At 42.3% G+C, this 16,150-nt stretch overlaps 1 protein-coding gene and 1 pseudogene across 1 annotated transcript in view; both read left to right on the top strand.

Annotated features, from left to right (window-relative positions):
• Positions 1–16,150, top strand: part of grid2 (glutamate receptor, ionotropic, delta 2) — a 1,594,008-nt gene that overhangs the window by 217,936 nt on the left and 1,359,922 nt on the right. The gene's annotated exons all lie outside the window — the stretch shown is intronic.
• Positions 211–327, top strand: LOC129411406 (5S ribosomal RNA; annotated as a pseudogene).

Here is a 16,150-nt window from a genome sequence, read left to right as displayed (position 1 = left end):
TCGAGGTCAGTAAACACAACCAGAATAAATACATAAGGCGCACTGTCAATTTTTTGTGAATTAAAGGATTTTAACTGCACCTTATAGTCCGAAAAATACAGTACACAAAATTGACTCTTGTGAGCTTTAAGTCAAGTCATAATGTGACTTTGTGCTACATTTCAAATGTATGAAAAGTGCTATACAAATAAAGTTTGATTGATTGATTGATAATGTGGCCGTACCGGTTTGTCAAAGCCTGATCTTGTCAGATCTCAGAAGCTAAACAAGGCTGGGCCTGGTTAGTACTTGGATGGGAGACACTGGGAAAACCAGGTGCCACAGTGGGCGCCAGTGCAAAAACTGTTGTTGTGTCCTTAGGCAAGACACTTCACCCACACTGCCTAGAATGCTGTGTGTTTGAGTGTTGGTGGTGGTCGGAGGGGCAGATGGCGACGATTGGCAGCCTTGCTTCTGTCAGTCTGCCCCAGGGCAGCTGTGGCTACAGTAGTAGTTTACCACCACTGAGTGTTGAGTGAACGAATAATGGACTGTAGAGCAGTTTGGGTATCTTGAAAGGCGCCACATAAAAGAAATGATTAATTAATAATGAACTGTTGCAAATTGTTTCAAATTAAGCAGTGGTGGATGAAGTACTCAATTTAGTTCCTTAATTAAGAGAAACAGGAGCCATAAATTACTCAAGTAAAAGTATCACAGTATCACTCCCATTACAGTGCAGTGAAGTACAGATACCTAATTAGTGTACTGTTGTAATTGTACTTTTGTACTTTGTTACATTCCACCACTGAAATAACCTTGTTTTTAGTTTTCACGGTAAAAATTAAGACGGTAAAAATCAGGTACAGTTCCTCCTTAACATGCAGGATTACTAAAATGTACTTAAATGAACACGACTGAAGTTTTTTTTTGACAAGCCTACACCCTTTACCCAGTGTTATTTTTGCTGCCTTTTCTATTTTAACCCTGGTGATACGGACCGTCAGCCCCTGTCAGGAAAAATAAGTAGCTTGAACTATCGCCATGGCAACTTCACGCTTTGACCGACAGCCTGTCAGCCGGTCATCCGCCGGAGTGAGACCTCGTATTAATCTCCCAAGTTACTGTACAGGATGTTGTGATGTAAAAGTGAATAGGGAAACTTCTGAAAGGGTAGCGTTTTTTTTTTTCTTTTTTTTCTGGAAGCGCGAGTAAGCAGAGGAGAAGTCATTAATCAGAATGACAGAGAATAAAGAAATGTAGCTGTCATGTCGTCCTCTCCCCAACCGCTGCGTCAGTTTGTTCTGTCCGTCAAAAAAACAAGCCCACAGAGCCCGTTCAGCCAAATTTAATTATATACCTACTCAAAAATGTTTTCTTTTTAAAAATATATATATACATACGGTCATTTAAGTTTGTTTTCTATAATCAAAGTGAATAAAAACATAGTATAAAGTAGAATATAAAATAATAGAACAGAGGTCTTCAACAGGGGGGTCTTTGGTTGATTACTTTTTTGAGCTGTCTGTATTTAATTAGAAAGCATTTTATCAGGAAAATCAGGAAGTGCACGTCAGCATGTTAGTTGTTGTGAGCATTAACATGAGGGCAAAACTCCGCTCTGGTCTCGGAGTTTAGAAGCTCTTTTCACAACTTTCATACATAAATACTAGGGCTGTCGCAGTTAGGGAATTTCTCCTGCGGCTCAACAGCGCGGTTTACAGGGATATCGCACCCCCTCCTCCACACCCCACTTTTCCTGGAGTTACGATATTTCTAGCGGCACTGAAAACTCGCCGAGGATGCGCTTGTTGCAGATGCACATGTACCCTGGTTGTCATGTGGATATAGCGTGTGTAGTGCGGGAGAAGTAACATTTGGCTTTGGAGCTGCATTTATCCAGCTCTCACTGTGGCAGCTCGGGTCAGCGTCCTGCACCAGGTCGGGTCAGCGTCCTGCACCAGGTCGGGTCAGAGTCCTGCACTGCACCGTCGGGCGTCCTGCACCAGCGTCCTGCTCACCACGTCGGCTCAGCGTCCTGCACCACTCAGCGTCCTGCACCAGGTCGGGTCAGCGTCCTGCACCAGGTCGGGTCAGCGTCCTGCACCACAGGTCGGCTCAGAGTCCTGCACCACGGTCGGCTCAGCGTCCTGCACCAGGTCGGGTCCTCAGCGTCCTGCACCACGTCGGGTCACAGCGTCCTGCACCCGTCAGGTCCTGCACCAGCGTCCTGCACCAGGTCGGGGTCAGAGTCCTGCACCATGTCGGGTCAGAGTCCTGCACCACGTCGGCTCAGCGTCCTGCACCAGGTCGGGTCAGAGTCCTGCACCAGGTCGGGTACTCGTGGACTTAAGAGAGAGAGCCCCTAGCACGAGCACGTGGAGCGCAATCGGGTGACGGCTGCGTTTACCTCCATGCAGCGTGGAGCTCTACGCCGGTCCTTTCGCCTGCTCTCACCCAACGGTCTATGTTCGCGCACCTTAGTCGTGGGTTAGTCTTAGGTTACCACGGGCATGGGCGGAAATGGATGGAATGTTAATGGCTCTGGGCGAGTGTGGGTCTCTAAAAATGAACCCGTGCAGGACTCTGGGTCGGGTCACGTGCGGTGATCACGGTGGCCCAACATCGCAATAACCGCAAAAATGAATAAAAATGTTTCATTTTTGCGGTTATTGCGACAACCCTAATGAATATCTGCACAGCAAAAAGTGGAGTGTCTCTCACAGAATCAATTTTAACATTTTCTCAGGGTTTATATGAGTCCAATCTGTTCTAGAGTTAATTTAATATCTTTGGAAATGTTAATTAATTAACACTGGACCAAAGTTCCTGTTTAACCCCGAAATGAAGAGTTATATTAACATTTTGTGAGTAAACAGATAACACTTTATAGGGTTATCCTGATTTAGCTAAACAACACACATTTTTACTCTTTATTTTAGTTAATTTAAGATTAAATTATCTACACTACTGGTTCAAACTGGTCTTTTTCTCACTGGAGTTTCAAGTGGTGGGTGGGAGGTGCCAAATTAAAACTAAGAGAAGCTGAATTAACATCAATTCTGGTAAATAACCCCAACTCGAACCCCCATTTAACTTTCCAAATAGTAAAAATAACACTTTTTATGTTAAAAACAACTGAAACTGAAACTCCCTGAAATTGCAACCCTCCAGTTTTTGCTATGTATAAAAAAATTGCCTGGAAAGCTTCATAGTATGGCATTAAACTTATGTTCATGGAGACAAGCAGGTGACGCCACTAAACCAATTTACAAGCCAGATCTGTGCAGAGGCGACTCCTTTAGAATTCATGTTTTTCAAGTTTTATTTACACTAGAGTACACGCATGATTGGTAAGTTTAATGCCATACTGTGAAACATTCCAGTCGAAGCACCAGCATCTCCATGACAACCAGCTTCCCCTCCACGCCCCCATCGAAGAAAAGTTATATTGCGCACGTTTAAAGTTATAAAACATGAAATAAGTCCCACGGGTGCTACAATAAGTGAAACGAGTGTTGCTTTTCAAACAGATGTGCCTCAGGTGGTCCGGCTCCTGCCCTCTCCACGTCCTAACTTGACCCGTTCAATTTCAGCGTTTTAACTTGATTATGAAAATTGCGTGCGCTTTTTCCGAGCTGCGAATTACATCAGAGGCTCTTGTTTGGTGCATCTCCCATTCTGAGCAGATTCCTGTGAAACGGTCTTTTCTGTGGTCTTCATTCATAAACTGCGATGACTCAAAAGTACAAAACCGTCAAAATTAGGGTTGTTTCTGGGGCATTCAGTCCTCCTCCAGAGCCTCTCAAGCAGCTGACAGTGTGAGGAGCCGGAGTCAGGGGGAAAGCAAGATTCGATTTTCTTTATTATTTTTTATTTTCATGGGTAATGGCAGAGAAAATTGGGTTTCAGAATCAACTAACCCCCAGTGAAAATAAAATAGACTTGCATTTTGACTTACAAATAGACTTCCTTCACAATGTACTCTACCAGTCAAAAATTCTTATTTCTTATTTATTTGTAAAGGGACAGCACATATTAAAGCACATAAAAAATGTAAATATGTAAAGATTATAGCCAGCGTGGCTTATTACCTCCGCCAAGGAGGTTATGTTTTTGCCGGCGTTTGTCTGTTTGTTTGTTTGTTTGTTGTTTGTTTGTCTGTTAGCAACATAACTCAAAAAGTTATGGACCGATTTTGATGAAATTTTCAGGATTTGTTGGAAATGTGAAAAGGAAGAACTGATTTCATTTTGGGGGTGATCCGGAAGAAATCCTGGATTCTGGATCACTTTGAAATTTTAGTTAACATTGTGGTAAATGGGGCCAAAAATTTAGTTTCTCAATATCTCGGTTAATTATTGACCAAACCCCATGAAATTTGACTCAGGGATGGACAATCGGATCCTCTTTCATATTCCAAATTGAAAGATACGAGACAAATATTTATGGAAAACACAATTAATATGAGGGGGACTGTAGTCCTTGGCGGAGGTCTGCGCTCTCTGAGTGCTTTTCTAGTTTCCATCTTCAGTCCTTCGGCAGGTTGATGTGAAATCATCTACAGGACAAGGAAAAGTACAACAACAATCACACAATAGAACATAACACCAGCACACTCACTATACATACAAATGAATTTCAAACAGCTCATTTGAAGTTCAAAGTCAAGAGTTTAAGAGTTAAACTAAGAGTTAAACCAACAACCCCTCAATATAAAGAAAATGTAATATGGTAATTTTGGGCACACGTTTTTATTTACGTTTTATTTACGAGACAGTTAGCCTGATTCATGAGCCAGTTTCAGTTCGTGGAAACCGTCTGACCTTGCAGCATTAGGATCCGTTCACTCGGTGGTAGATGGGTACTGTTTTTTTTTTTAACCAATTGCTGCTTTTTGGTCATGACGTATGTAATATGCCAAATCCCGTAGGAAGAAGGGCAATAACGTCTTTCCCCTTGATAAAATTCACGAAACATTCTCGGTTTTAATTCCTCGATCTCGGGAATTGTTGCCAACACAGAATGTATGGCTTCGTCTACATCCATGTCGGCCGCTTTGTTTACTGTTGTGCTGTGTCTCAAAAAAGGGACCCAGACAGGCGCTTGAGTTTGACGTCATGGCTTCACAGCTCTTCTCTCATAACTTCGGGGGTTCTTGCAAACCGTCTAGTGTATTCCAATTCCTGACCTAGTCACTGGAGAGAAATTAAATTGAGCGGAGGTAATAGGTAGCACCAGCCTGGCTAGGAGACAGTAGCGTTGGTCAAGCGTTTGTCCTATGATCGTAAGGTTGATGGTTCAAATCCCGATCTCGGTTTACTTGTCAAATCCACCGACCCACAGGACCTATATGACGTTATTTTTTGATCTATGTTCTGTTGTTTTCACGTCAAAACAGACCTGGAGTTGTGTTTTGTTTCATTCACGCATGTTTAACCCACGAACTGAGTGCGTCTCTCAAACAGAAAACACTCTGTTCCAGCATGTGATATGGTAATACAGGAAGTGCTCGACATGATTTCAGCCCCGGAATTGCCAATCTGTACTGAACAAAAGGTAAAAGGAGCTGTTGACTTGAAAACTACCGCTTCATGATGATCACAAGGTGGAACAGAGCATTTTGAGCTTTGGAGATGTAATAATAACACTAAAAATAAATTGTCACTCTTCTGATGAAGGGTCCGTTAAAGGCTTTTCTCCGTACAGATGCTTTTGCTTTGTCTGGAATGTTTTTCGCAGTAGGGCGTTAAACCTTCATATAGACCGAAACAGACCAAGTAAAAGGTCAGATCTGTGGAGAGGCAGTCAGGCACAGTATTTTTGAGCTATAAAACCATTTCAGGCAGTGCAATGAAAGTTACATAGTGAGATGTTAAAGTTGAAGTTCGGGCGATTTACTTTCTGAAAGGTAAATACTTGAAATTACTATCACAGCCTTTAAATTGTTGTCTCTTAGATATTATTATTATTATTATTATTTCATGCCATGCCGTAGTTGATAAGGAATGTCCAGGCCTGTAGCACGCCTGGAGCATATTACACCAGATGCCCTGTAGGTATCATTTATTACAAACTTCCATTTTTTTTAAAGCTGCAGCCTCCACACTTCAGACCCGATGTCCTGAGGCGAGCGCTCTGCTCTGTGCACACAACAAAAAGCGTTCTGTTTGAGTTGTTGTGTTGACGCTGTGGTCCTGTTTAAAGCAGACCTGTATTTATTCACACTGGGTTCAGTTATGTGAGACACTGCAGCAGGAGGGCCCTCGCTCTGAGGTTATACTCAATGTGAAAGATTTCAGATGAAAAACACTCTGAAAGAATCATATTTACTTTACTTTTATTGCTCTAAAATGCCTTTAAAAACACGCGTCCTTGCTGTGATTGGGCTTGTTTCCCCACAGACCTGACCTGTAACTTTTCTGGTGAAGGTGCGTGAAGTTGGCCGCCCATCAAACACAAACCTACGCAAAAACTATGTCAATCGGTTGTGCTCTGTTTGTGCTGCATTAGTTTTTGAGATGTTAACGGATCTTTTATAGCTCAAAATGCTCTAAAATGACCCAAAATGGTGTCAGTCGTTTCTGCTGTTTTGTGCTTCAAAAAGTTTCATTTGTGCGATTATGGTTCTTAAGATATTAGCAGTTTTATTTTTGGTCAATGACGTCATCCAGCTCCTCAAAATGTTAAATAGCCTCAAAACAGGCTGTGACAGTTATTAAAATTATGCATTATTATTTTGCGGAAATTATATGACGTCATTTCTGCTGGGGGGCCAACGTCATGGAGGTGAAGTCGACAGAAGTTCAGTTGATAGATCGTTTGTTTACTGATTCGAAGGTTGGCAGTCCCAGTCTCAACATAAACATCATTGGTTGAACGGACTCACAGGTTGGCGATGTGATTCCAGCAGATATACACTGTCCTTGGGCGGGACACTTAACCCACCTTGCCCCCATTGTCCATTTTCTTATCTGCGTGATTGGGTGAGTGGTTCCTTGATGTGAAACGCTTTGAGACTTGAAGGTGGAAAAATAAAAATGTGATCATTTACTATTTACCAAGGGTGGACAAATGTTTAACTCCATGGAAATTCTCTTAACTTGTCTTTAACAATACAAAGTGTTGCATTAAACTGATCATGGATTAATGGAAAATGTTGTAAAGATCAGTTTTAACTTTCTATTTCCATGAAAACATGTAGGGGCTGGCCATCAGGAATCTGTGGTCTACTGTGTAACTTTTCTGTTTGGGGATCCGCCACCTGCTTGTTGTTGACATGTTATCGCTTTGCTTCGAATATCTTTTATCACCTTTATATTTTGTTTTAAATTGTTAATCGCTATACTGACAGTCAACATTTTTCATCACTTATAAACACATAGGCTACGTTCAGACTGCAGGGCTTAACGCTCAATTCGGATTTTTTTGTGAAATCCGATGTTTTTGCGAGGTCGTTCACATTTCCAGTTAAATGCGACTTGTCTGTGATCTCCAGTGTGAACTTTAAACAGCCCAATAGTGTCCCACATGTGCACTGGAGACACGACGACGTCAACCGCAGCGAGCGTGCTCTGTGTTTACGGAAGTTGTCCAAACATGGACGCGAGCATTGAGCACCTGGAGATTTTAAAGTTCCTCTCGTACCGGAGCCAGAACAGGAACAACTTACTTGTTTTAAGGAGGAGATTGAAACGGAGAAGGAAGAGGTTTTTTGCCGTGGCGTTTTGTGGGACAGTCCATTGAAAGGAACGTGTGGATGTGGAGACGTAGCCAAGAGTGGTGAGTGGTGATGTGCTTCGCTTCAGTAACACTGAGTTCATTAACAATTTTCGCCTACTTCAGCGCAGAATAGTGACGTTTGTGGCTTGTTGATAACGTGTAGGTCGGATGAATGCGCTTTGGCAGTGTCAAAAGAGCGGATATGTATCGGATTTAGGACCACATATCAAAGTGGCCTGGGTCGCATTTCAAAAAATCGGATGTGTGTCGTTCAGACTGTCATTAAAAGATCAGATACAGGTCACATAGGGGCCAAAAAATCGGATTTGGGTCACTTCAGGCTGCAGTCTGAACGTAGCCATAGTTTCATATATGGTCATTTATATTGCGAGTGGGGTCACCTTTCCACAGATCTGACTTGTAACTTATAGCTAGAGCTTGTAGACCTTTAGTCACCGAGTCATTGATTTGGTCGATGAAAGCCTTAGTCAACCAAAATTTGTGTTAGTTGAGTTATTTGAGTTATAGAGTTTAGAAGTTAGTTGGTATTATTTTTTGGTATTCATAAAAAAAGGCAAATTAAAGTCACAAGTTAAATCTGTTTTTATATAAATACATTGTTTCCTAGTACTCCCCCTGCAGGTGTAGTCACGTGAGTGCAGTTTGGTGTCAGAAACTCAAAAAGACATAATCGTTTTGAGAGCTTTTGCCACGCCCTTTTTCGACACCTTGACATGCGTTTAACCAAGAACACCCGGAAAGTTCTGGTGGACTTCTAGGTTTTCTGAGTCGGCAAAGAGGTGGGCGCAAGCGTGAGGTCAAATCTGCGGACGCTCCAGCACAGACGCATGAATAAATCTGGACACATGTTTCTCTTTGCTCCGCTCTGGGCCCGTGATCGCGGAGAGAGCCATCACCCACTTTGTTTATGGACAGAGGAAAGCACTTAGTTCCTCCTTCACACCTTTTAGCACACAAGGTCTTTTGAGAGTCAGACACAGACGAGAGGAGAGACAGAAATACAACATGTGGGAGGAGAGGAGAAGAGGAGAGAGAGAGAGAGAGAGGTAGAGGAGGGAGAGCTGTAATCTCGAGGAAAAACGAGGTAAAGACGACGACATAATTTTCTAAAGAGCTGTCGTTTAAAGCTGCACTGGAAGAGGCTCTCTACCTGCTCGTCTTCTTGGAAATGTTTTTCTCCCGCAGCATTAACACTCATCTATTTCCATGGAGACAAGCCCCGAATGCCTCCAGGCCAAGCTGCAGGTCAGATCTGTGGAGAGGAGAGCTCACTCACAGTAGGGATGCATGTTTCTGGTAGTGATTTTGATCAGTATAACACTAAATAAATGCAACATAGGTGAGTTGAAAGCCGCACCGTGAAACCTTTCAGGCAAAACAATAATATCTCCATGGAAACAAGTTTGTGGCAGACCCCTTACCAGAAAAGTAGGGGGTCTTTAAAGCTACAATATGGAACTTTCTGGAAGAGGCTCGTCACCTATGATGCAATGGAAGTAGAAAGTTAAAACCATACTTCGGAACATTGTTTATAGAGAGGTTTTTATGCCATACTGTGGAAGATTATAGTCAAAAGAACAACATTTCCATGGAAACAAGTAGGTGGGCTATCCAGGCTGGTGTCACCTAGTCCCTCAGCTCAATTTCATTTCTCTCCAGCGACTAGGTCAGGAATCGGAATACACTAGACGGTTTGCAAGAAACCCGGAAGCTGTAGACTCCGAAGAGCTCTGAAGCCATGACATCAAACTCAAGCGCCTGTCTGGGTCCCTTTTGTGGTACAGCACAACAGTAAACAAAGCGTCGAGATGGATGTAGAGGAAGACCCGACATCGAGGGTTTCAAGCTGGAACAAAGGAACGTTTTGGTGAAATTTATTAAGGGGAAAGACGTGTTGTGGCAAAAATTATCTATCTCTTGAAGATAAATCATGAATCCATTTGCGAAGCCCGATGAGTTTTTGGAATATAGACCAAGGTTTATTCTTGTTACAGCAGATATGGACAGGGCCTAGGCCTGTTTCGGCCAAAGCCCAACAGCCTCTCACCCCTGTCTCCTCCCGTCTCTTCCCATCTCCCTCTCCCGAGCATTTGAGCTCTGAGTATTTATACAGAAATACAAGTTACATACATATCAAAGCAGAGTGACTTTGGTTTCAGAGGCTAGTACTAAATTAACATACAGTTGAGGACAACAAAGGGCTTCCTGAAGGCGGAGACAGTTGTGCCTGATGAACCTTTACACATGTTAATGACTGGTCTGGGTTTCAGGTAGAAATCACATTAATTTACACAAGACAGACTGAGAGAAATCTTTCCACAATCTAAATTTCTATCACAGACGTTATTGCCCTTCTTCCTACGGGATTTGGCGCATTACATACGTCACGACCAAACAGCAGCGATTGGTCAAATAAAAAAAAATGCGTCTACCCTTGAGCGAATGAATCCTAATGCTGCGAGGTCAGACGGTTTCCTTGAAGTGAAGAACGTAAGCGAAAATATCTGCCCAAAATTTTGACTGGTAATGTTGACTGTGAAGGAAGTCTATTTGTAAGTTAAAATACATGTCTATTTTATTTTCAGTGGGGGTTAGTTGATTCTGAAACCCAATTTTCTCTGCCATTACCCATCAAAATAAAATAAAAAAAGACGGTTTCCTTGAAGTGAAACCGGCTGATGAGTCAAGCTATAGGTGGACCTCCTCCAGACCAAATAAGAGTCAGGTTTGCAGAGATACAAGCTCGTTTTTGTCTGTTTTTCAGTGTAGTAAACACAACCAAAATGAAAAAAAAAAAAAAAAAAGTGTCTGTTTTCTGTTTGAGAAAGTCTAATTATGCAGGGTTTCTGTGTTAAACATGTGTGAATGAAACAAAACACAACTCCAGGTCTGTTTGTGATGATTAAACATTATAACATAGATCAAAAAATAGCGTAATATGGATCCTTTAATAGTTATGGACTCATATTGTTTATGATTATTATGTTACATCATCCCAAAGATCCTTGGAAAGTCCTCACACATCAACGCCTCCCTCCAGAGAACGCGCCGATTTCATGTCACTCTTCAAAGACGAGTCGACCTCTTACTCTCACGTTACCGAAGTTTTAGAAAAATGTTAAGGATAGTTTTCTCTCTCCCTGGACACATACTCAGCTCCCACATGGAAATCTTAAGGTATGCTCCGGCAAGTTCTGAGATATGGTCCCTTCCAGTTCAAGTAGTTATTAAAATGCAAGATTAAAAGTATTTTTCAACCAGGAAAGACTAATGTTGCCTTCATACTTGCTACCACACTTGTTTAAATTATGACTAAAGTTGGACTAAACCGGGAAGTGAACATGAACTAGACCAGGACTAAACTACAGAGACATTCACACTTCACAGTAAGAGGGTTCTGGCCTTTTTTGTGGAGTTTGCATGCCAACAAAACATGCACCGTAAGTAAAATCCTTCAGATACATGGTACTTCTGCCGGAACTACCTCAAGATCTGGAGATGGGTCCTCTGCTCCTGACGGGTTGCCCCAGAAAACGAATTCAGGGTTCCTTAAAATGCAGTTTTCAACCAACTATTTTTGGACAAGACCAGGACTAAACTGGGACTAGAACAGGACCAAAAAAAATCTAGATCAGCTTAAACCAGGACCAAACATAAAAGTAGCAGACTGTGGTGGCCTTAAGGAAGAAATAAAGTCTTCCAGATTGATGTTATGCGTCAACTTTTTGTGTCAGAGATGAAAAAAATTTGAAGATGCACTGTCTAACATTTGTAATATGCCACTTGTCTCCATGGGGATGCGACTGCTTTACCTGGAGCATTCCACAATATGGCATTAATACTATCTTTTTTAGAGATGGCAGGTAATGCGAGGTCCAACACAAAGTCAGTAGTAAGACCTGCAGAGAGGGGACGCTGCTCACGATAAGAACGCATTTTATTCAAGGTGTTTCAGAGCAATAAAACACCTGGAATCGAATAAATGCAAGATAAAGGCATTTACTTAAAGGTTGTATGGAGGATTTTTCCAAGTTGTCGAGAAATCCAGCGACTGTTTTGTCCTTTTTCAAATGTTGCCATGCGTGAAACCACCCCCCTCCCCTACAGCTCCTACGTAGAAACGCCTCCTCCCGCCTCCTCTTTACGCCAGAAACAGGTTTGTTTACAGCCTGTCACGCTGCACAGACTTGTAAACAACTAACTACAGTGTTGGTTAGGCAAGGCGCAACAGTGAGGAGCGGGGGGCTTTTTTGACCGGACATTTCGTTCGCAGGACGAAAGTTGAGGAGGCAGAGGAGAAGAGCGAGCAGGGAGAGAGGAGAGGAGAGAGGAGAAGAGGAGAGGGGAGCGGTGCGCAGAGATTCCGTGCCTGGAGAAGTGAGGAGCAAGGGAAGAGCAGCGATCGGGCAGCTGGGGACAGGAGCAGGAAAGGGGAGCAGAGAAGGTTGCGCGGAGATTCCGTGCGAATGAACTAGCTACAACACGCAGCAGCAAAGCGGACTCTTTCTTTGCACTGAAAATTACGTTTTTCAGACATAGGATAATCGCTTTCGTGTCCTGAAAACGTTTGACTAACTCTTTGGAAATAAAGTACGTTTTCATAATAAGCAGAAGTGACCTGTCCAGGAGTAATTTGTGGACCAGTGCGTCAGTCTTTAGACCCTGCGTCTGCTTCAGTCGCGCCATCGCTGGAATGAATCTATAAGAATCACCTTAGTTCTGGCTTCGCTGCTTTTCCCCCTTGTCTTCTTCTTTCAGCAATCTCAAAAAATGGACTTTCTTTTGGGGGCGAACTGCTCCTGACTTCTTGTCCGCTATTGCAACAAACTTTGTGTTAACTGCGAGGAAGATATAGGTTCTAAAAAAGAACTGTTGCGTTGGTGGAGTAAACAACGTCTGTGCGTCTTGCGTCTGTGGACTGCGTGACAGTCGTACGTAAACCACGTACCGGCGGCGCGAGGCAAGTCAGTTACACTAGAAACGTAGGGAGATTGATTGACAGCCTGTCAGGCTCACAGATAACGAGGCAGTGTCGTTATCTATTGGCAAATGTTTAGCCCCACCACGTCCAGAGTTGATGAATTTTTATTCTCTTTTTTTTGGTCACATAATTACAAGGCTACTGCACCTCTGGATTGCTATCATTGACAACTTGAAACAAAAAAAAATCCTCTATACAACCTTTAAGGCCAGAACATCTCTATGGAAACAAGCAAGTGGTGGAGTCTTTACCAGAAAAGTTATGCAGCAATTTGAAAAGTCACAGGTAAGGCTGATGAACGTAGGATCCAGAATACACACTTCAACACTTTACGAAGAAGGGAGTCTCGTCACCGTTCAGATTAGTGTGACTGACAGATGTGTAAAAGAGCTTGGAAACCTGACCGAAATCCGAAGACGGTCGATCGGACTCGGACAAATATTGAGCACTTATGTTTGGGCTCGAGTTGGATTTGGACACATCAAATGTAAAATTAAAAACTTAGGGTATTATAGCACCTTACCTTCTATCTAGACTTGTGCTGTGATCCATGTATTGTACTCTGCTCATCTGTGTTAATGCCTTTTTTCAGTTGATTGATATTAAATTGGACTTTCGACAGTCCACACAAATAATATCCTACGTGTGTCTTTAGTAGACCTATGAAAATAATGATTGCAACTGTGTCGGGTTCGGTCGTGTTCGGACGCAGGTATCTTAATGCCGATTGGGCTCAGGTCGTATTCGGACTGAAAAATCTGATCCACACTCTAGAGTAGCCTGATTCATCAGCCGGTTTCACTTTGTAGAAACCGTCTGACCTCGCAGCGTTGGAATTCCTTCGCTGGACGGAAGGCGGGTACTTTTTTATTTTAACCAATCGCTGCTATTTGGTCGTAACGTATGTAATGTGCCACTAATGGGTTTACGTGGTATATTAAGCTTTTCCCAAATCCCGTTGGAAGAAGGACAATAACGTCTTTCCTCTTGATAAAATTCACCATTCTGTGCCAACACAGAATGTATGACTCTTAGCTGATTGTGATGGTCGTTTCCTGGATTCGCACTTCCGGGGTTTTTGCGAAACATGTAATGTATTCTGATTTCCAAATCCCGTAGGAAGAAGGACAATAACGTCTTTCCCCTTGATAAAATTCACCAAACATTCTCTTTGTTCCAGCTTTAAATCGTCTATCTCAGGAATCGTCGCCAACACAGAATAAATGGCTCTTCACTGATTGGCTGGTGCCCGAGCTCGCACTTCTGAGATTTCTGAGAACCATCTAGAGCACAGGTGTCAAACATAAGGCCCGGGGGCCAGATCCGGCCCTCCAAGACCTTTAATGTGGCCTTTGGGTGATTTTCTACAAAAATATTTGAATTATATTTTCTATTAAAATATTGGTAATTTTCTGTGGTGTTTATCACAGCAGCGTCTCCAGCGTCTCTGTACGTGGCCCCTCCCACCAGAGCAGCACAAATGAAGACTTGTCTCTTTCCAAACGCTCTTAAAGGACGATCGTTTTGACTGTTGACTGTGACACCCTCATCAGAAAAATGTCCAACATGAGAAAAGTGGAGCCGAGTGCAGGATTTTCCCCAAAAAAAACTGACTTATTCCTATTTGCATTCAAGTTTCAGGTTGTTCATAATATTATAATATTATAATAAGAAAGAGTTCATCAATTAAAAAATATTTCTGTAATAGATTTGTGTTTCTCTGCACGAATATTTGAACTTATTGTTATTTTTGGGGTTTATATGACATGAGTTTTCTGATCCGGCCCCTTTGGGATCAAAGTAGGTTGGATACGGCCCCCGGACCAAAATGAGTTTGACACCCCTGCTCTAGAGTATTTCGATTCCTGACCTAGTCGCTGGAGAGAAAAGATCTCTATTTAGACAAGCAAGTGGCCCTCCTCCAAGTTAGAAAAGTGTATTGTATAAGCAGTTGTTTAATATGAATGCTTGTCCATGAGGTTGAAAGTTTTCCTCAAAATGAAGAAAACAGAACAGAATAAGTGCAGCGGGAGACAGCTGAAGAGAGCCGGGTGAAGCCGAGGTGCACCGTCATGGATGGGGGAGCTTCAGAGATGTGTCAGCCTCTAATGGACATTTACAGAGTGTGTTTGTGTCTGTCTATATCTGCTCTGTCCATCCATCAAACTGAGATTTTATCAGCCGTCCTCCGGGACCAGCTCCAGGGACAAACCTTTACACAGCACGCCGTCTCGGGCCTATGTATATACGGCGTTCATATTTGCGAAGAGCACGGGGACTCGGCGGAGCTTTCGCGACCAAACAAATGTGAGTTTTTGCATTCAGGACATGTCACTGGATGCCACGCTCTGTCCTCCTTCTGCGAGAATCTCAGCAGATGATTTCAGTATCGATCGGACCGTTCAGGCGTGCTAATGTGTCCTGACAGGTTACACGGAGCAACTTCCTCAAACAACTTTGTCTCCGCGAATAACTTTTCATTTTGCGGATTGGACTCACCACTTTAAGACGACAAACAGCGAACGGTCAATGAAGTTTTCTTTTGTACAATACTATACAGTACACAAATTTTGACTTTTTTCCAGCCAGTCGTGAACCTTAAGGTAGATATTTTGCCTATAGGTGGTTTCCAGATTCTCAAATGTGATGTCATATTCTCAGAGAGAGACTTTTCTATTGATTATGTTGTACTTTGCCATGAAATATCCAAAATAAATTCACAAATGTTGAACCTGATCATTTCTATAAGTGACTAGACCCAAGAACTTTCTGTATCTCTACACATTTTTTCCATTTTAACACAATTAATTTGAGCTGTAATAAATATGATTGGCCTATAAAATGTTATGATGATCTGAAACCCAGACCAGAGTTTTCATGTTCTTCCAGTGTTTGATGGTCCAACGGGCAGTGACACTGTATCCCACAAGCAAGAGGGTTCTGGGTTTGATTCCCAGGTTTCCTCCATCAACACAAAACGTCAGTGGTGAAAAAAGTACTTGATTTTGTTACTTAAATAAAAGTACAGATACCAGAGAAGAAGAAAAAACGTTGTATACTTTGGTTTGCTTAAACGTGTCAAAAATAAAACCCCTCAGCCTTTTCAGCAGGTCTCTCACAATAATAATAAAAACAAATACTTTTACTTTTCAGTCATGTTCAAAAATAGTGGTTGGTGATTGGCTGATTGGTTAATGCACTTTAAATGCACTTTGCAGTTTAAGAGCAGCAAAAAAACAAATTGGCTCACCTGTTGTCGTTCCAACTAAACAAACTCTTTCTGGTCAGACTGTGTTCGAATAAAACTCAGATTAAAGTGTAACAAGCCACAGACAGAGCAGTGCTTACAGTTACATCAGCCGCAAAGTATCAATAGAGGATCAAAAAAAAGACGTACATGATTTTCACTCATTATATTCTTGTATCTTTACGCCCTCTGCTGTTAAT

The sequence above is a fragment of the Boleophthalmus pectinirostris genome, unplaced genomic scaffold (genome assembly GCF_026225935.1).
Source record: "Boleophthalmus pectinirostris isolate CB_2022bp ecotype Guang Dong unplaced genomic scaffold, ASM2622593v1 HiC_scaffold_4, whole genome shotgun sequence".
Classification (NCBI taxonomy): Eukaryota; Metazoa; Chordata; class Actinopteri; order Gobiiformes; family Gobiidae; genus Boleophthalmus; species Boleophthalmus pectinirostris.
Note: the sequence above shows the minus strand (reverse complement) of the source record. Positions and strands in the feature narration are given on the sequence as shown.